Source organism: Salmo salar, chromosome ssa02, assembly GCF_905237065.1.
Source record: "Salmo salar chromosome ssa02, Ssal_v3.1, whole genome shotgun sequence".
NCBI classification, from domain to species: domain Eukaryota; kingdom Metazoa; phylum Chordata; class Actinopteri; order Salmoniformes; family Salmonidae; genus Salmo; species Salmo salar.
Genome location: NC_059443.1, coordinates 73,052,375 through 73,070,521, shown reverse-complemented (window position 1 = coordinate 73,070,521; position 18,147 = coordinate 73,052,375). Strand labels below are relative to the sequence as shown.

General features: G+C 42.4%; 1 long non-coding RNA gene across 1 annotated transcript; it reads left to right on the top strand.

The window, feature by feature from the left end:
- The first annotated feature begins 1,090 nt into the window (after positions 1-1,090).
- Positions 1,091-1,841, top strand: LOC123730964 (uncharacterized). Its single transcript, XR_006762460.1, has 2 exons — positions 1,091-1,336; positions 1,443-1,841. It is a non-coding gene; the product is annotated as an uncharacterized lncRNA (long non-coding RNA).
- The last annotated feature ends 16,306 nt before the right edge of the window (positions 1,842-18,147 follow it).

Genomic DNA, 18,147 nt, shown 5'->3' with positions numbered 1-18,147 from the left:
GCATACCCCACAAGACATGCCACCAGAGGTCTCTTCAAAGTCTCCAAGTCCAGAACAGGCTATGGGAGGCACACAGTACTACATAGAGCCATGACTACATGGAACTCTATTCCACGTCAAGTAACTGATGCAAGCAGTAAAATCAGATTTAAAAACCAGACAAAACTACACCTTATGGAACAGCAGGGACTGTGAAGAGACACACACATGCATACACACACGTACAGTACACATGGATATTATGTTGTAGATATGTGGTAGTGGCCTGAAGGAACACAGTGTTGTGAAATGTAATGTTTTTAGAACTGCCTTAATGTTCCTGGAGCCCAGGAAGAGTAGCTGCTGCCTTGGCAGGAACTAATGAGGATCCATAATAAAACCCAGGAAGAGAAGCTGCTGCCTTGGCAGGAACTAATGGGGATCCATAATAACCCCAGGAACAGTATCTGCTGCCTTGGCAGGAACTAATGGGGATCCATAATAACCCCAGGAACAGTAGCTGCTGCCTTGGCAGGAACTAATGAGGATCCATAATAACCCCCAGGAAGAGTAGCTGCTGCCTTGGCAGGAACTAATGGGGATCCATAATAAACCCCAGGAAGAGTAGCTGCTGCCTTGGCAGGAACTAATGAGGATCCATAATAAACCCCAGGAAGAGTAGCTGCTGCCTTGGCAGGAACTAATGAGGATCCATAATAAACCCCAGAAGAGTAGCTGCTGCCTTGGCAGGAACTAATGAGGATCCATAATAAACCCCAGGAAAAGTAGCTGCTGCCTTGGCAGGAACTAATGAGGATCCATAATAACCCCAGGAAGAGTAGCTGCTGCCTTGGCAGGAACTATTGAGGATCCATAATAAACACTAGTACAAATACATGTTGTTCAACTCTGTGCTGGTGGTTGTTGTGGCAACCCTGAAGGAGGAAATGGAGAAGAGGTCTCACTTTTACTTGCTGTCCTACAACAGGTGAGACTGGTGAGGAGGGTGGCGATGATGATGAGGATGGTGATGATGATGGTATTACAGATTATGATATTATGTCTACCATACAGGACATTCACCGGTTAATTTCTGTCATTTATCACCCCTCATACCTCCCTGTATTCCAGGTACCTCAGTGGTGATCATTGTGTGTGTGAGTCTGGCTGTGTTGGTGTTTGCTGTCATCACCCTCATATTCTACAGGTGCTGACGACGCAACAAGGCTCTAGGTGAGATACCATCAATATCACACACACACATATACATACAAAGATTTATAATATACAGTCTATTGTGTGTTTCACAGGGTCAATCTCGAACAGGCCTGATGCAGACACAGGAAGCACTGAAGAGGTGAGGGAGAGGAGAGAGAGAGAGAGTGTATGTATGTGCGCATGCGTGTGTGTGTTTCTGTCTTCACCTAATGGTAACAGTCATGATTCTCCTCACTGTCTCAAAGGTTGATGATGAGGAAGATGGTGATGATGAAGAAAATATAACTTCCACCCACAATGCAGCGGCCCCTCAGCCCGTGTCTACCGCTGACCCAGAATGCATTGCTCATGTCCCCGCCCTCTACCAATCAGCCTTTTAAGCACTCGACCCTAAAGCATTGGACCAGAACCTCAACAATATCACAACTACTAACTCCGGATAGACTGTAGCACAGAGATCCTAATAAAATCTGATTTACATGGAATTACATTTCAATATGTAATGAAGTTCTAATATGTAATTAGATTCTAATATGTAATTCTATGCTCTGTATTCTGAAGAGAAGAGGTCGTGTTATCGTTACCAGAGCTGGGGTCCAATTGAATAGAATTCAATTAAATTCATTAAAATAATCACAATTCAATTTATCATCGATGACCGTCATTTTCCATGTGGAATTCTCAATCCATGAATAGAATTTCACTTCACTTCCTGAATTGACTGAGTTGAAACATCTAGTTTATTACAATAACTGTAACCTCGTCCCCAGGCTCAATAGAGAGAGATGACTGGTGGTGGAGATTATAGTAGATTTATTAATCAGTACTGATAACATTCTGTAGGGGGCGATGCGGAGGTCGTTCTATTGGTTTACTGAGATCTCAGTAGCTTGTCTGTTATGTGATGACATCATTCATTAAGGGGAGTTGGGTTGTAGAGGAGGGATGTTTCTTCTGTTCAGAAACTCATCTGTTGAGTTGATCATTTACAAAGACTGTATTTGGATCAATGACATGTCAGAAAAAAGTTATAAAATATATTGATGTATACTTTAACTATATTGTCATCATCTCAACAATGTGTTCCTCCTCTGCTGAAACAAACATGGTAACTTTAGAACAGAGCAGTTAATTAACAGTTTTAACACTTAGTCACCACAGCTAGCTGAGTTCTCTTGTGGTTTAGAAGTCTAACCTCCGGCTGGGTTGAACCAGTTTCACTCTCCAGCATATAGACCTGCAGACACTGAGGTCACTACAGAGAAATGAGGATGTGCATGCTAATGCCCAGCGCTTCACGACCACCGTCGCTATCTCAATCTCTCTGACATGCTTTGGCAATGTAAACATATGTTTCCCATGCCAATAAAGCCCTTTGAATTTAATTTAATTCAGAGAGAGAGAGAGAAAGATAGACAGAGAGATTGATAGAGAGAGAGAAAGAAAGGGAGACAGAGAGACACAGAGACAGAGAGAGCGAAAGAAAGAAAGAAAGAAAGAAAGAAAGAGAGAGAGAGAGAGAGAGAAAGAGAGAGAGAAAGAGAGAAAGAGAGAGGAGTGGGGTGTCAGAAGGAGGTTCTTCATTTAAGGCAGACAGAGCACTTCAGAAACACCCTGCTGTCAAATGAGTAGCTGACAGACAAGCTGTTGTGGACCTGTGCTAGCTGATAGTATAGCAAAGTAACTTCAACAGTATAGAAACTTTAATAGTAAAGTAACTTTAACAGTATAGTAACTGTGGTAGTAAAGTAACTTTAACAGTATAGTAACTGAGGAGTAACTGTCCAGAATGAAGATACTCCATGTTGTCTCATGCTATCTCCTCTTAGGTGAGTCTCTAACCTGGGTTTGTGCAGGCTTGAAGTCAGATTTGTAGAGGGTTGAAGTTAGATTTGTGCAGAGTTCAAGTAAGATTTATGCAGGGTTAAAGTAAGATTTGAGCAGGGTTAAAGTAAGATTTGTGCAGAGTTCAAGTAAGATTTATGCAGGGTTAAAGTAAGATTTGAGCAGGGTTAGAGTAAGATTTGTGCAGGGTTAAAGTTAGATTTGAGCAGGGTTAAAGTAAGATTTGAGCAGGGTTAAAGTTAGATTTGAGCAGGGTTAAAGTAAGATTTGTGCAGGGTTAAAGTTAGATTTGAGCAGTGTTAAAGTTAGATTTGAGCAGGGTTAAAGTAAGATTTGAGCAGGGTTAAAGTAAGATTTGTGCAGAGTTCAAGTAAGATTTATGCAGGGTTAAAGTAAGATTTGTGCAGGGTTAAAGTTAGATTTGAGCAGTGTTAAAGTTATATTTGAGCAGTGTTAAAGTAATATTTCAGCAGGGTTAAAGTAAGATTTCTGCAGGGTTAAAGTTAGATTTGAGCAGTGTTAAAGTTAGATTTGAGCAGTGTTAAAGTTAGATTAATGAATGAAGTTCTAATATGTAACTAGATTCTAATATGTAATTAGATTCTAATATGTAATTAGATTCTAATATGTAATTCTATGCTCTGTATTCTGAAGAGAAGAGGTCGCCTGATGGTTTTGATCCAAAAGTGTTATCATTACCAGAGCTGGGGTCCAAATGAATATAACTCAATTAAATTCATTAAAATAATCACAATTAAATTTATCAATGATGACTGTCATTTTCCATGTGGACTTTTCAATCCATGAATGGAATTTCACTTTACTTCCTGAATTGACTGAGTTGAAACATATAGTTCATTAGAGTAACTGTAACCTCGTCCCAGGCTCAATAGAGAGAGAGAGATGACTGGTGGTGGAGATTATAGTAGATGTATTCATCAGTACTGATAACATTCTGTAGGGGGCGATGTGGAGGTCGTTCTATTGGTTTACTGAGATCTCAGTAGCTTGTCTGTTATGTGATGACATAATTCATTAAGGGGAGTTGGGTTGTAGAGGAGGGATGTTTCTTCTGTTCACAAACTCATCTGTTGAGTTGATCATTTACAAAGACTGTATTTAGATCAATTAAATGTCAGAAAAAAGGTATAAAATATATTGATGTATACTTTAACTATATTGTCCTCATCTCAACAATGTGTTCCTCCTCTGCTGAAACAAACATGGTAACTTTAGAACAGAGAAGTTGACAGTTTTAAGACTTAGTCACCGAGTTGTCTGGTGGTTTAGTAGTCTAACCTCCGGACAGATTGAACCAGTTTCACTCTGCAGCACATAGACCTCCAGACACTGAGGTCACTACAGAGAAATCAACAGGATGTGTAGGATAATGCCCAGCCCTTCAATACCACCATCACTATCTCAATCTCTCTGACATGCTTTGACAATGTAAACATATGTTTTCCATGCCAATAAAGCCCTTTGAATTTAATTTAATTGAGAGAGGGAGAGGGAGAGAGAGACAGAGAGAGAGAGAGAGAGAGAGAGAGAGAGAGAGAGAGAGAGAGAGAGAAAGAAAGAAAGAGAGACAGAGAGACAGAGACACAGAGAGAGAGAGAGAGACAGTGAAGAACAAACACCATTCTAAATACAACCCATATTTATGTTTATTTATTTAACTTTAACAATTTGCACATCGTTACAACACCGTATATAGACATAATTGAACATTTGAAATGTCTTTATTATTTTGGAACTTGTGTGAGTGTAATATTTACTGTTCACTTTTTATTGTTTATTTTGCTTTTGTTTATCCATTTAACTTGTTTTGGCAATGTTAACATATGTTTCCCATTCCAATAAAGCCCCTTGCATTGAATTGAATTGAGAAAGAGAGAGAAAGAGACAGCAAGAGAGAAAGAGACAGAAAGAAAGAGAGAGAGAGAGAGAGAGAGAGAGAGAGAGAGAGAGAGAGAGAGAGAGAGAGAGAGAGAGAGAGAGAGAGAGAGAGAGAGGAGTGGAGGTATCAGAAGGAGGTTCTTCATTTAAGGCAGACAGAGCACTTCAGAAACACCCTGCTGTCAAAAGCTGGCCAAGGCTAGCTTTTTCAAGCATATATTTGCTTCCTGCAACACAAACTCAAAAAAGTTCTGGGACACTGTAAAGTCCTTGGAGAATAAGAGCACCTCCTCCCAGCTGCCCACTGCGCTGAGGATAGGAAACTCTGTCACCACCGATAAATCCACTATAATTGAGAATTTCAATAAGCATTTTTCTACGGCTGGCCATGCTCTCCACCTGGCTACCTCTACCCCGGTCAATAGCACTGCACCCCCACAGCAACTCGCCCAAGCCTTCCCCATTTCTCCTTCTCCCAAATCCAGTCAGCTGATGTTCTGAAAGAGCTGCAAAATCTGGACCCCTACAAATCAGCCGAGCTAGACAATCTGGACCCTTTCTTTCTAAAATTATCTGCCGAAATTGTTGCAACCCCTATTACTAACCTGTTCAACCTCTCTTTCGTGTCGTCTGAGATTCCCAAAGATTGGAAAGCAGCTGCGGTCATCCCCCTCTTCAAAGGGGGGGACACTCTTAACCCAAACTGCTACAGACCTATATCTATCCTACCCTGCCTCTCTAAAGTCTTCGAAAGCCAAGTCAACAAACAGATTACCGACCATTTCGAATCCCACCGCACCTTCTCCGCTATGCAATCTGGTTTCAGAGCTGGTCATGGGTGCACCTCAGCCACGCTTAAGGTCCTAAACGATATCTTAACCGCCATCGATAAGAAACAATACTGTGCAGCCGTATTCATTGACCTGGCCAAGGCTTTCGACTCTGTCAATCACCACATCCTCATCGGCAGACTCAACAGCCTTGGTTTCTCAAATGATTGCCTCGCCTGGTTCACCAACTACTTCTCTGATAGAGTTCAGTGTGTCAAATCGGAGGGCCTGTAGTTCGTTCCAGTCATTGGCAGCAGAGAACTGGAAGGAGTGGCGGCGAAGGAGGAACGAACAAAACGGAGGTATTTGGACATAAATATGGAGTATTTCGAACAAAAACAACATTTCTTGTGGAAGTACAAATCCTGGGAGTGCATTCTGACAAAGATCAGCAAAGGTAAGAGAATATTTATAATACTAATTCTGAGTTTAGTTGACCCGAGAACTTGGCGGGTAGCTGTATAGCTTGCTTTGATGGTTGAGCTATGTACTCAGAATATTGAAAAATGTGCTTTCTCCGTAAAGCTATTTTAAAATCTGACACAGCGGTTGCATTAAGGAGAAGTATATCTATAATTCTTTCAATAACTGTTGTACATTTTATCAACGTTTATGATGAGTATTTTTTTAAAATTGATGTGCACATTCACCGGAGGTTTTGGTGGGAATACATTTTCTGAACATCACGCGCCAATGTAAAATAGGGGTTTTTGGATATAAATATGAACTTTATCAAGCAAAACATACATGTATTGTGTAACATGAAGTCCTATGAGTGCCATCTGATGAAGATCATCAAAGGTTAGTGAATATTTTAGCTGATTTTGGTTTCCATGTCCTTGCTTGGAAAATGGCTGTGTGGTTTTTCTTGTGAAGTTTATGTCCTAACATAATCTAATTTTATGCTTTCGCCGTAAAGCCTTTTTGAAATCTGACAATGTGGTTAGATTAAAGTTAGATTCATGCAGTGTTAAAGTTAGATTTGAGCAGGGTTAAAGTTAGATTTGAGCAGGGTTAAAGATAGATTTGAGCAGGGTTAAAGTATATCTCACAGGTCATCAGTTGTGACTGTACTGTGTGTTTTTGTTTGACAGCTCTGTGTGTTGTGGAGTCAGCTGTCATTAATGCGAAGGATGTGGTAGGAGGACAAGTCAAAATCAAATGCTCTCACACATGGGCAGGTGACAATGAAAAATATTTCTGCAAAAGAGAATGCTACCATAGAGATCGTCTTGTTCAAACTGAGGGCAACAAGCATTATGTTGAGAAAGAGAGATACACCATAGAAGACTTAAGGAATGGAGTCTTCTATGTGACCATCAAGAACCTGAGGAAGTCGGACTCAGGGACCTACTGGTGTGGAGTGGGGAGATATGGCCCAGACACATACCAAGAGGTGCATCTCACAGTTACAGATGGTGAGTGAACCTTTAATCACATTTGTCTTGACAAATTCAGATGTTAATGTTTGTTACAGGCTTCATGACTTCATTAGAGAAAAGTAAAATGGTGACAATATTTGTGGCTGCCTGTTCTTTTGTTTTACACACAGCTCCTCCTAAACCATCAACTGTCACCTCCAGACCTAATTTCTCCACAAACCTCCCAAACCTCTCTGCAACATTATCTAACAACTCTACAACCCTCCCAAACCTCTCTGCAACATTATCTAACATCTCTACAACGTTTCTGGCATCTGGAGACATCAGTGGTCCTCCTTCATCTAGAGCAGGTATGATGAATCTCTCATCTTAGACATTACAGCTAATATGTTGTGGTATGATGAATCGCTCATCTCAGACATTACAACTAATATGTTGTGATATGATGAATCTCTCATCTCAGACATTACTACTAATATGTTGTGATATGATGAATCTCTCATCTCAGACATTACTACTAATATGTTGTGATATGATGAATCTCTCATCTCAGACATTACAGCTAATATGTTGTGATATGATGAATCTCTCATCTCAGACATTACTACTAATATGTTGTGATATGATGAATCTCTCATCTCAGACATTACTACTAATATGTTGTGATATGATGAATCTCTCATCTCAGACATTACAACTAATATGTTGTGATATGATGAATCTCTCATCTCAGACATTACTACTAATATGTTGTGATATGATGAATCTCTCATCTCAGACATTACAGCTAATATGTTGTGATATGATGAATCTCTCATCTCAGACATTACTACTAATATGTTGTGATATGATGAATCTCTCATCTCAGACATTAATACTAATATGTTGTGATATGATGAATCTCTCATCTCAGACATTACTACTAATATGTTGTGATATGATGAATCTCTCATCTCAGACATTACTACTAATATGTTGTGATATGATGAATCTCTCATCTCAGACATTACAACTAATATGTTGTGAGATGATGAATCTCTCATCTCAGACATTACTACTAATATGTTGTGATATGAAATGCTGTAATGTTGTAATGCTGGAGGAAGTAAATTGGATCTGTTCAAGCACTGGACAGATGTCTCTCTCTCTCTCTCTCTCTCTCTCTCTCTCTCTCTCTCTCTCTCTCTCTCTGTCTCCTCTCTCTCTCCCCCTCTCTCCCTCTCTCTCTCTCTCTCTCTCTCTCTCTCTGTGTCTCATCCCCCCTCTCTCTCTCTCTCTCTCTCTCTGTCTCCTCTCTCCCCCCCTCTCTCTCTCTCTCTCTCCCTCTCTCTAGATTATCCTACATTGGACTCTCCTGGTGCAGGACAGAGTGAGAGTGCTGGTAAGTTTAATGTTTACTGATGTCAGTGGTGGCTAAAATCTAACAGTGTTATATTATGTGGTAACAGGGGCTATGTTGTCATGGTGATGATGGTGAAGATTGGGGTCTCTCAGAGGCCAAGAGGAAGTGATGCAACTACTTGAGGTTTTCTGGAGAGCTGCTGCTGACAGCATGGCCTCCGTTGCTATGGTTACTATGATCACTATCTTACTCAGTCTCTTCATTTATCAGACCTTTATTTTCTGTGTCTGTCTGTCTGTCTGTCTGTCTGTCTGTCTGTCTGTCTGTCTGTCTGTCTGTCTGTCTGTCTGTCTGTCTGTCTGTCTGTCTGTCTGTCTGTCTGTCTGTCTGTCTGTCTGTCTGTCTGTCTGTCTGTCTGTCTGTCCATACAACTGACCAACCTTCCAACCTACTTTACTCCACCAATTGACAAAATGACAGTTGTAGCTATCCATCTATGAAATTTATAGTCTGGAAAGCATAGGTTTTCAAATGTATGGTAATATCTGGGAAAAAAATTAATTTAGTCAAACTCACCAGCATTGCTCAACCCTCATAAAGTCTCTCCTCCTGTCTGTGGTCAGGTCTGATGGTATCTATGATATATACAGTACTCTGTAAAGTCTCTCCTCCTGTCTGTGGTCAGGTCTGATGGTATCTATGATATATACAGTACTCTGTAAAGTCTCTCCTCCTGCTGTCTGTGGTCAGGTCTGATGGTATCTATGATATATACAGTACTCTGTAAAGTCTCTCCTCCTGCTGTCTGTGGTCAGGTCTGATGGTATCTATGATATATACAGTACTCTGTAAAGTCTCTCCTGTCTGTGGTCAGGTCTGATGGTATCTATGATATATACAGTACTCTGTAAAGTCTCTCCTCCTGTCTGTGGTCAGGTCTGATGGTATCTATGATATATACAGTACTCTGTAAAGTCTCTCCTCCTGTCTGTGGTCAGGTCTGATGGTATATATGATATATACAGTACTCTGTAAAGTCTCTCCTGCTGTCTGTGGTCAGGTCTGATGGTGTGGACCAGTGCTGGTCTGGTAGTCATGGTGACAGTGTTAGGACTGGTCCTGCTCCTGTTCTACAGACAGAGGAGAGGAACCAGGAGAACACCATCACCACCAGTCTCCTCCAACATTCAACCTGACCCTACTGGAGAGGTGAGACATACCAGGGTGTGTGTGTGTGTGTGTGTGTGTGTGTGTGTGTGTGTGTGTGTGTGTGTGTGTGTGTGTGTGTGTGTGTGTGTGTGTGTGTGTGTGTGTGTGTGTGTGTGTGTGTGTGTGTATCCATAATAACTTGTAGTGTAGAGGTGATAGACAGGGAGGTGGTAAACTAAACATTAAGGGTTGAGTGTGTGAGTCTACAGCCTCTAGTTGGTTTCTACTGTAGTCTGTTATCATTCTGTAGCTTGATATCATTACATGAAGAAAAACAGCGGCAAACAACACATGTTGATGGTTGAGGGCCTCCACTTCTTTTCATATCTGAACATGTATTTATTGTCATTGGTTCTGTATGCAGGTTGACTGTGTGTATGAGGAGATCAGAGAGGCAGACAGACAGACAGACATACTCCCTGTGGTCATCTCTTCAGTCTACTCCACTGTCAACTCTACAGCCTACCCTGCTGGCCATGCTATCGGTGTCCCACACTGTGACATCTATGCTAACGCTAGCTGCCACAAAGATGATATAAATCCAAGCTATTCTACTGCAGATCACCCAGCTTCTCTCTTCTACTCCAGCGTGGATCTACCCAAAGATTCTAGAGTCTCTTCAAGCCCTCCAACAGCCAGTGGAACCCAGGATGATTCCATCTATTCTACAGCCCAGCTACCCAAAGATACTGTAGAATCTACAAGATACCCTGCTGTACACCTCTCTAAAGACACTCCAGAAGACGCCATCTACTCTACAGACCAACTACCCAAAATAATGTAGTACTATAGAATCTATACAAGGGATGCGTCCAAAGTGGCACCCTGTTACCTATCCCCCATATGGACCCTGGTCAAAGGCAGTGCTCTATAGCGAACAAGGTGACATCTGGGATGAAGTGAAGGGTTGTGGAGAAGTGAAGGGTTGTCACCACAGAGCCGCCATCTTGGAAATGACATTAAAAAACCCAATCCCATTCATGTTTCAAATCCTCCTTGACATATTGTATTAAAACAGCTCATGTGGTTTTACTGTATATAATGTAGGTAAAATATGAACATCTGGGTTTAAAATCCCTTTTATCTCCAGATTTTGTGAAAGTCAACCAGCATTATTGGAAATATTTGTGTTTTGTCATATAATTTTGGCTTCATTTTGGCTGTTATAATAATGAAGACAGTAATACCATAATAGTCAGTTGTACCTTTGAGATTTACATATCTATTGTATATGTACATAAATTATGCCTTTTAAAGCTTTTCATTAAACTCATCAAAATGTTTAAAACAGTGCGAATGTGTAGTATTCGTGTGTTTTTCAGTGTGTGTTTGTGTCTGGACATAAAGAGGAAGAGTGTCGACTAGAACCACCTGAGATACACACACACACTGAAAAGCCACAGAGAGAGCAGACTCAGTAGCAACTTCCACAAGACCAGAGCGGCGTCCGGCTACTAGGGTGTAGTGCAATTCCTATGGCTTCCACAGGGTGTCAGCAGTCTATGTTCAAGGTTTCAGGCTTGTAACTTACAAAACAAATAAGAAATATCAGTTTTAGTAGAGGGACACAGTCTTGGAAAACATGAAGTAGCCCTATTTTGAGATGTGAGGTATCACAATCTCTTTCAATAATGGCAGGAATGGAGGAGGTCTTTATTCCAGTGAGATTGCTAAGGCGAACACCGACATGTTTAGTTTTGCCCAACCTAGGTCGAGGCACAGACACGGTCTCAACGGGGATAGCTGAGCTGACTACACTGACTGTGCTAGTGGCAGACTCCACTAAGCTGGCAGGCTGGCTAACAGCCTGTTGCCTGGCCTGCACCCTATTTCACCCTAGGGGAGTTAGAGCCCTGTCTATGTTCGTAGATAAGATGAGAGCACCCCTCCAGCTAGGATGGAGTCCGTCACTCCTCAACAGGCCAGGCTTGGTCCTGTTTGTGGGTGAGTCCTAGAAAGAGGGACAATTATCTACAAATTCTATCTTTTGGGAGGGGCAGAAAACAGTTTTCAACCAGCGATTGAGTTGTGAGACTGCTGTAGAGCTCATCACTCCCCCTAATTGGGAGGGGGCCAGAGACAATTACTCGATGCCGACACATCTTTCTAGCTGATTTACACGCTGAAGCGATGTTGCGCTTGGTGACCTCTGATCCTAACATCGTTGGTGCTGACGTGGATAACAATATCCCTATACTCTCTACACTCACCAGTTTTAGCTTTAGCCAGCACCATCTTCAGATTAGCCTTAACGTCGGTAGCCCTGCCGCCTGGTAAACAGTGTATGATCACTGGATGATTCGTTTTAAGTCTAATACTGCGGGTAATGGAGTCGCCAATGACTAAGGTTTTCAATTTGTCAGAGCTAATGGTGGGATGCCTCGGTGTCTCAGACCCCATAACAGGAGGAGTAGTGCACAGAGAAGGCTCGGCCTCTGACTCCGACCCGTTGCTTAATGGGGGGGACCGGCTGAAAGTTTCTGGCGGCTGAATGAGTGACACCGGTTGAGCATTCCTACAGCATTTCCTTCCAGAAGCCATTAGAAAGTTGTCCGGCTGCGGGGACTGTGCGAGGGGATTTATACTACTATCTGTACTTACTGGTGGCACAGACGCTGTGTTATCCTTTCCTACACTTAAATGACCCTTGCCTAACGATTGTGTCTGAAGCTGGGCTTGCAGCACAGCTATCCTCGCCATAAGTCGATCGTTCTGTTGTATATTATGAGTACAGCGACTGCAATTAGAAGGCATAATGTTAATGTTACTACTTAGCTTCGGCTGGTGGAGGTCCTGACGAACCACGTCCAGATAAAGCATCTGGGGTGAAAATGAAAAAAAGTTGAATGAAAAAATTTGAGCGAGGGAAAAACTAAAAATATAAACGGTAATTAAAAAGTAAAAACCGTAAAGTTGGCAGGTAGCAAAGTAAGGTTAACAACAAAAATAATGTCATCTATTACAAGCAAGTTATTGACTTCATGGACCTTGTTTCTTAGGCTACATATGTTAATGTTTGGTATTTTTAGCACTTTTCTGGGTTGCTTGATTGTTTTAATGCTTTAATGGGAAGCTTATCAGAGGTAGATTTACTCATGTTATTTACAGTTGTTGCCAAAAGTTTTGGGAATGACACAAATATACATTTTCACAAAGTCTGCTACCTCAGTTTGTATGATGGCAATTTGCAAATACTCCAGAACGTTATGAAGAGTGATCAGATGAATTGCAATTAATTGCAAAGTCCCCCTTTGCCATGAAAATGAACTGAATCCCAAAAAACATTTCCACTGCATTTCAGCCCTGCCACAAAAGGACCAGCTGACATCATGTCAGTGATTCTCTTGTAAACACAGGTGTGAGTGTTGACGAGGACAGGGCTGGAGATCACTCTGTCATGCTGATTGAGTTCAAAAAACAGACTGTAAGCTTCAAAAGGAGGGTGGTGCTTGAAATCATTGTTCTTCCTCTGTCAAACATGGTTACCTGCCGCCATCATTGCTTTGCACAAAAAGGGCTTCACAGGCAAGGATAATGCTGCCAGTAAGATAGCATCTAAATCAACCATTTATCGGAACATGAAGAACTTCAAGGAGAGCGGTTCAATTGTTGTGAGGAAGGCTTCAGGGCGCCCAAGAAAGTCCAGCAAGCGCCAGGATTGTCTCCTAAAGTTGATTCAGCTGCGGGATCGGGGCACCACCAGTACAGAGCTTGCTCAGGAATGGCAGCAGGCAGGTGTGAGTGCATCTGCATGCACAGTGAGGAAAATACTTTGGAGGATCGCCTGGTGTCAAGAAGGGCAGCAAAGAAGCCACTTCTCTCCAGGAAAAACATCAGGGAGAGACTGATATTCTGCAAAAGGTACAGGGATTGGACTGCTGAGGACTGGGGTAAAGTCATTTTCTCTGATGAATCCCCTTTCCTATTGTTTGGGGCATCCGGAAAAAAGCTTGTCTGGAGAAGACAAGGTGATAGCTACCATCAGTCCTGTGTCATGCCAACAGTAAAGCATCCTGAGACCATTCATCTGTGGGGTTGCTTCTCAGCCAAGGGAGTGCGCTCACTCACAATTTTGCCTAAGAACACAGCCATGAATAAAGAATGGTACCAACACATCCTCCGAGAGCAACTTCTCCCAATCATCCAGGAGCAGTTTGGTGACGCACCTTGCCATAAGGCAAAAGTGATAACTAAGTGGCTTGGGGAACAAAACATCGATATGTTGGGTCCATGCCCAGGAAACTCCCCAGACCTTAATCCCATTGAGAACTTGTGGTCAATCCTCAAGAGGCAGGTGGACAAACAAAACCCCACAAATTCTGACAAACTCCTAGCATTGATTATGCAAGAATGGGCTGCCATCAGTCAGGATGTGGCCCAGAAGTTAATTGACAGCATGCCAGGGCGGATTGCAGAGGTCTTGAAAAAGAAGGGTCAACACTGCAAATATTGACTCTTCGCATCAACTTCATGTAATTGTCAATAAAAACCTTTGACACTTATGAAATGCTTGTAATTGTACTTCAGTATTCCATAGTAACATCTGACAAAAATATCTAAAGACACTAAAGCAGCAGACTTTGTGAAAATGAATATTTGTGTCATTATCAAAACTTTTGGCCACGACTGTACATTGGAGCTGATAGTACAGGGTGAACTGCGTAAAGTGGTCTTATTACTATTGTACACCGCCTCAGTGCTAACAGTGTAACTCTGGTTTATAGGCTCATCATTACTGCTTACAATAGCTGTAGGATAAACAGATGTATTCACTGCAATTAGGGGTACATAAATTAAATGACTTACATTGTGTTTGCCTATGCCCCTAAGATCACGTACATTTGGTAGGGATTAACTGAGTTGGTCTTGGATCATTTACCAGTCATTCTCATTTATCAGTCATTGTTTCAATGCAGTCTTGAAATGCGTGGACAGAGTCCAGGAGCCAAGATGATTTTTATGGTGTCCGTCATTCCTGTAGAGTATCTTTTGTTTCCAGAAGGTGTCAAAGTTATCACTAGAAGTGACTCCAGCAGTGTCACGTCCTGACCCTAGTAAGATGTCATTTTCTATAGTAGAGTAGGTCAGGGCGTGACAGGGGGTGTTTTGCGTGGTTTTTCTATGTTTTCTATATCTATGTTTAGTTCTAGTTTTCTATTTCTATGTTTTTTTGGAGGGGGTTGATCTCCAATTGGAGGCAGCTCATCCTCGTTGTCTCTAATTGGAGATCGTATTTAAGTTGTTTTTTTTCTATTGGGTTTGTGGGCAGTTGTATTCTGTTTAGTTGTGTTCTGTGTAGTCGTCAGTACCTGACAGAACTGTTAGCTGATCGTTTTCTCTTTGTTATTTTCTTTTGTGTTCTGAGTTTAATAAACAGTAATTATGAGCACTCAACACGCTGCGCCTTGGTCCCCTCTATACGACAGCTGTTACAAGCAGAGTACAGTAGTCTTTTAGCCAGATGTGTAATGCCAGCAGTCTGCTGAATCTTTCACACCCGCTGCCCAACGATGGTATTGGCCGTTTTTTTATGCTAAAATCAGTTTCTTAAAATCCATTTACAAATATACAAATCCATTTACAAATGTTCCGAGCTAGCCCTCCTGACGTTGTTTGACCCCACATGGACTACGACAGTGTCAGCTACCGGCATCTGTGGTAGAACAGTCGGAAGCAGCCTTGTTATGTCCTGTACTTGTGCTCTTGGGTAGCACAGGGTTTTTGCCTTGGGGACTGAGATGTTTCTCACCATAGAACTGCCTATGATGACAGCTGGTTGAATGGGCCGGTCTCTCAGGCAGCCTCACGGTCTGGTGAGGCTGGGAGCTCTGAGGATCTGATCCCGAGGTAGAAGGCACCGGAGAGGGAGACAGAGCCGAGGATGAAGATGCAGCTACCTCCGGATCCGATCTTGATTGGGAAGCCACCAAGGACGAAGGCGCCAGAACCTCTGAATCCAGGGCGGCAAAGTTGTTTCTGGTCTGTGTCAGTTCCGGACTCAACATCTCCATGGAGACCCCCGTTGCCAGAGGACGCCATCTTCAACTTCTACGGCAAGTGACGTACCTCCATGGCTGGTCGGTTGGGTCGAGATCAGCTCTGTGTTTCTTTTGTTTTCCTTCTTCAATAAAAAAGAAGATGAGTATACACGTTCCCGCTGCGTTTTGGTCCAATCCCTACGACACCCGTGACAGTAGGGTGTAGTGAAAGTACTGTAACAGGAGTAGTGTAGGGTGCAGTGAAGTACAGTAACAGGAGTAGTGTAGGGTGTAGTGAAGGTACTGTAACAGGAGTAGTGTAGGGTGTAGTGAAGTACAGTAACAGGAGTAGTGTAGGGTGTAGTGAAGGTACTGTAACAGGAGTAGTGTAGGGTGCAGTGAAGTACAGTGACAGGAGTAGTGTAGGGTGTAGTGAAGGTACTGTAACAGGAGTAGTGTAGGGTGTAGTGAAGGTATTGTGACAGGAGTAGTGTAGGGTGTAGTGAAGTACAGTAACAGGAGTAGTGTAGGGTGTAGTGAAAGTACTGTGACAGGAGTAGTGTAGGGTGTAGTGAAAGTACTGTAACAGGAGTAGTGTAGGGTGTAGTGAAAGTACTGTGACAGGAGTAGTGTAGGGTGTAGTGAAAGTACTGTAACAGGAGTAGTGTAGGGTGCAGTGAAGTACAGTAACAGGAGTAGTGTAGGGTGTAGTGAAGGTACTGTAACAGGAGTACTGTAGGGTGCAGTGAAGGTACTGTAACAGGAGTAGTGTAGGGTGTAGTGAAGGTACTGTAACAGGAGTAGTGTAGGGTGTAGTGAAGGTACTGTAACAGGAGTAGTGTAGGGTGTAGTGAAGGTACTGTAACAGGAGTAGTGTAGGGTACAGTGAAGTACTGTAACAGGAGTAGTGTAGGGTGTAGTGAAGGTACTGTGACAGGAGTAGAGTAGGGTGTAGTGAAGGTACTGTAACAGGAGTACTGTAGGGTGTAGTGAAGGTACTGTAACAGGAGTAGTGTAGGGTGTAGTGAAGGTACTGTAACAGGAGTAGTGTAGGGTGTAGTGAAGGTACTGTAACAGGAGTAGTGTAGGGTGTAGTGAAGGTACTGTAACAGGAGTAGTGTAGGGTACAGTGAAGTACTGTAACAGGAGTAGTGTAGGGTGTAGTGAAGGTACTGTGACAGGAGTAGTGTAGGGTGTAGTGAAGGTACTGTGACAGGAGTAGTGTAGGGTGTAGTGAAGGTACTGTAACAGGAGTAGTGTAGGGTGTAGTGAAGGTACTGTAACAGGAGTAGTGTAGGGTGTAGTGAAGGTACTGTGACAGGAGTAGTGTAGGGTGTAGTGAAGGTACTATAACAGGAGTAGTGTAGGGTGTAGTGAAGGGACTGTAACAGGAGTAGTGTAGGGTGCAGTGAAGTACTGTAACAGGAGTAGTGTAGGGTGTAGTGAAGGTACTGTTACAGGAGTAGTTTATTATGTCAGTGAGATTCAACTGCATGTTACACCAGGTACTCACTTTATCGCTGTGTTTCATTGGTTAATCTGTCCCACAAAGTACCCCTTGAAAAGGCTTCATATAGCACACATAAAGGCTTCAGAATCTCTCCATAAATGATGTGTAACCTTATATCATACTTTATAAATGGTGTGTAAAAGTAGGGTGACAAAACCTTTCCCACAGTAGGGTGACATAACCATTCCCACAGTAGGGTGACATAACCAATCCCAATATAAGGTGACATAACAATTCCCACTGTTGGGTGACATAACCATTCCCACAGTAGGGTGACATATCCATTCCCAATATAGGGTGACATAACAATTCCCACTGTTGGGTGACATAACCATTCCCACTGTTGGGTGACATAACCATTCCCACTGTAGGGTGACATAACAATTCCCATTGTAGGGTGACATAACAATTTCCACTGTTGGGTGACATAACCATTAACCACAGTAGGGTGTTATAACCATTCCCACTGTAAAGTGACATAACCATTCCCACAGCAGGGTGACATAACCATTCCCACTATAAAGTGACATAACCAGTCCCACAGTAGGGTGACAAAACCATTCCCACTGTAGGGTGACATAATCATTCCCACAGTAGTGTGACATAACCATTCCCACTGTAAGGTGACATAACCATTCCCACGGTAGGGTGACATACCCATTCCCACTGTAAGGTGACATAACCATTCCCACTGTTGGGTGACATATCCATTCCCACAGTAGAGTGACACAACCATTCCCACTGTGGAGTGACATAACCATTTCCACAGTAGTGTGACATAACCATTTCCACTGTTGGGTGACATAACCATTCCCACTGTAAAGTGACAACCATTCCCACAGCAGCGTAACATAACCATTCCCACTGTAAAGTGACATAACCATTCCCAGCGGTAGGGTGACATAACAATTCCCACTGTAAGGTGACATAACCATTGCCACTGTTGGGTGGCAAC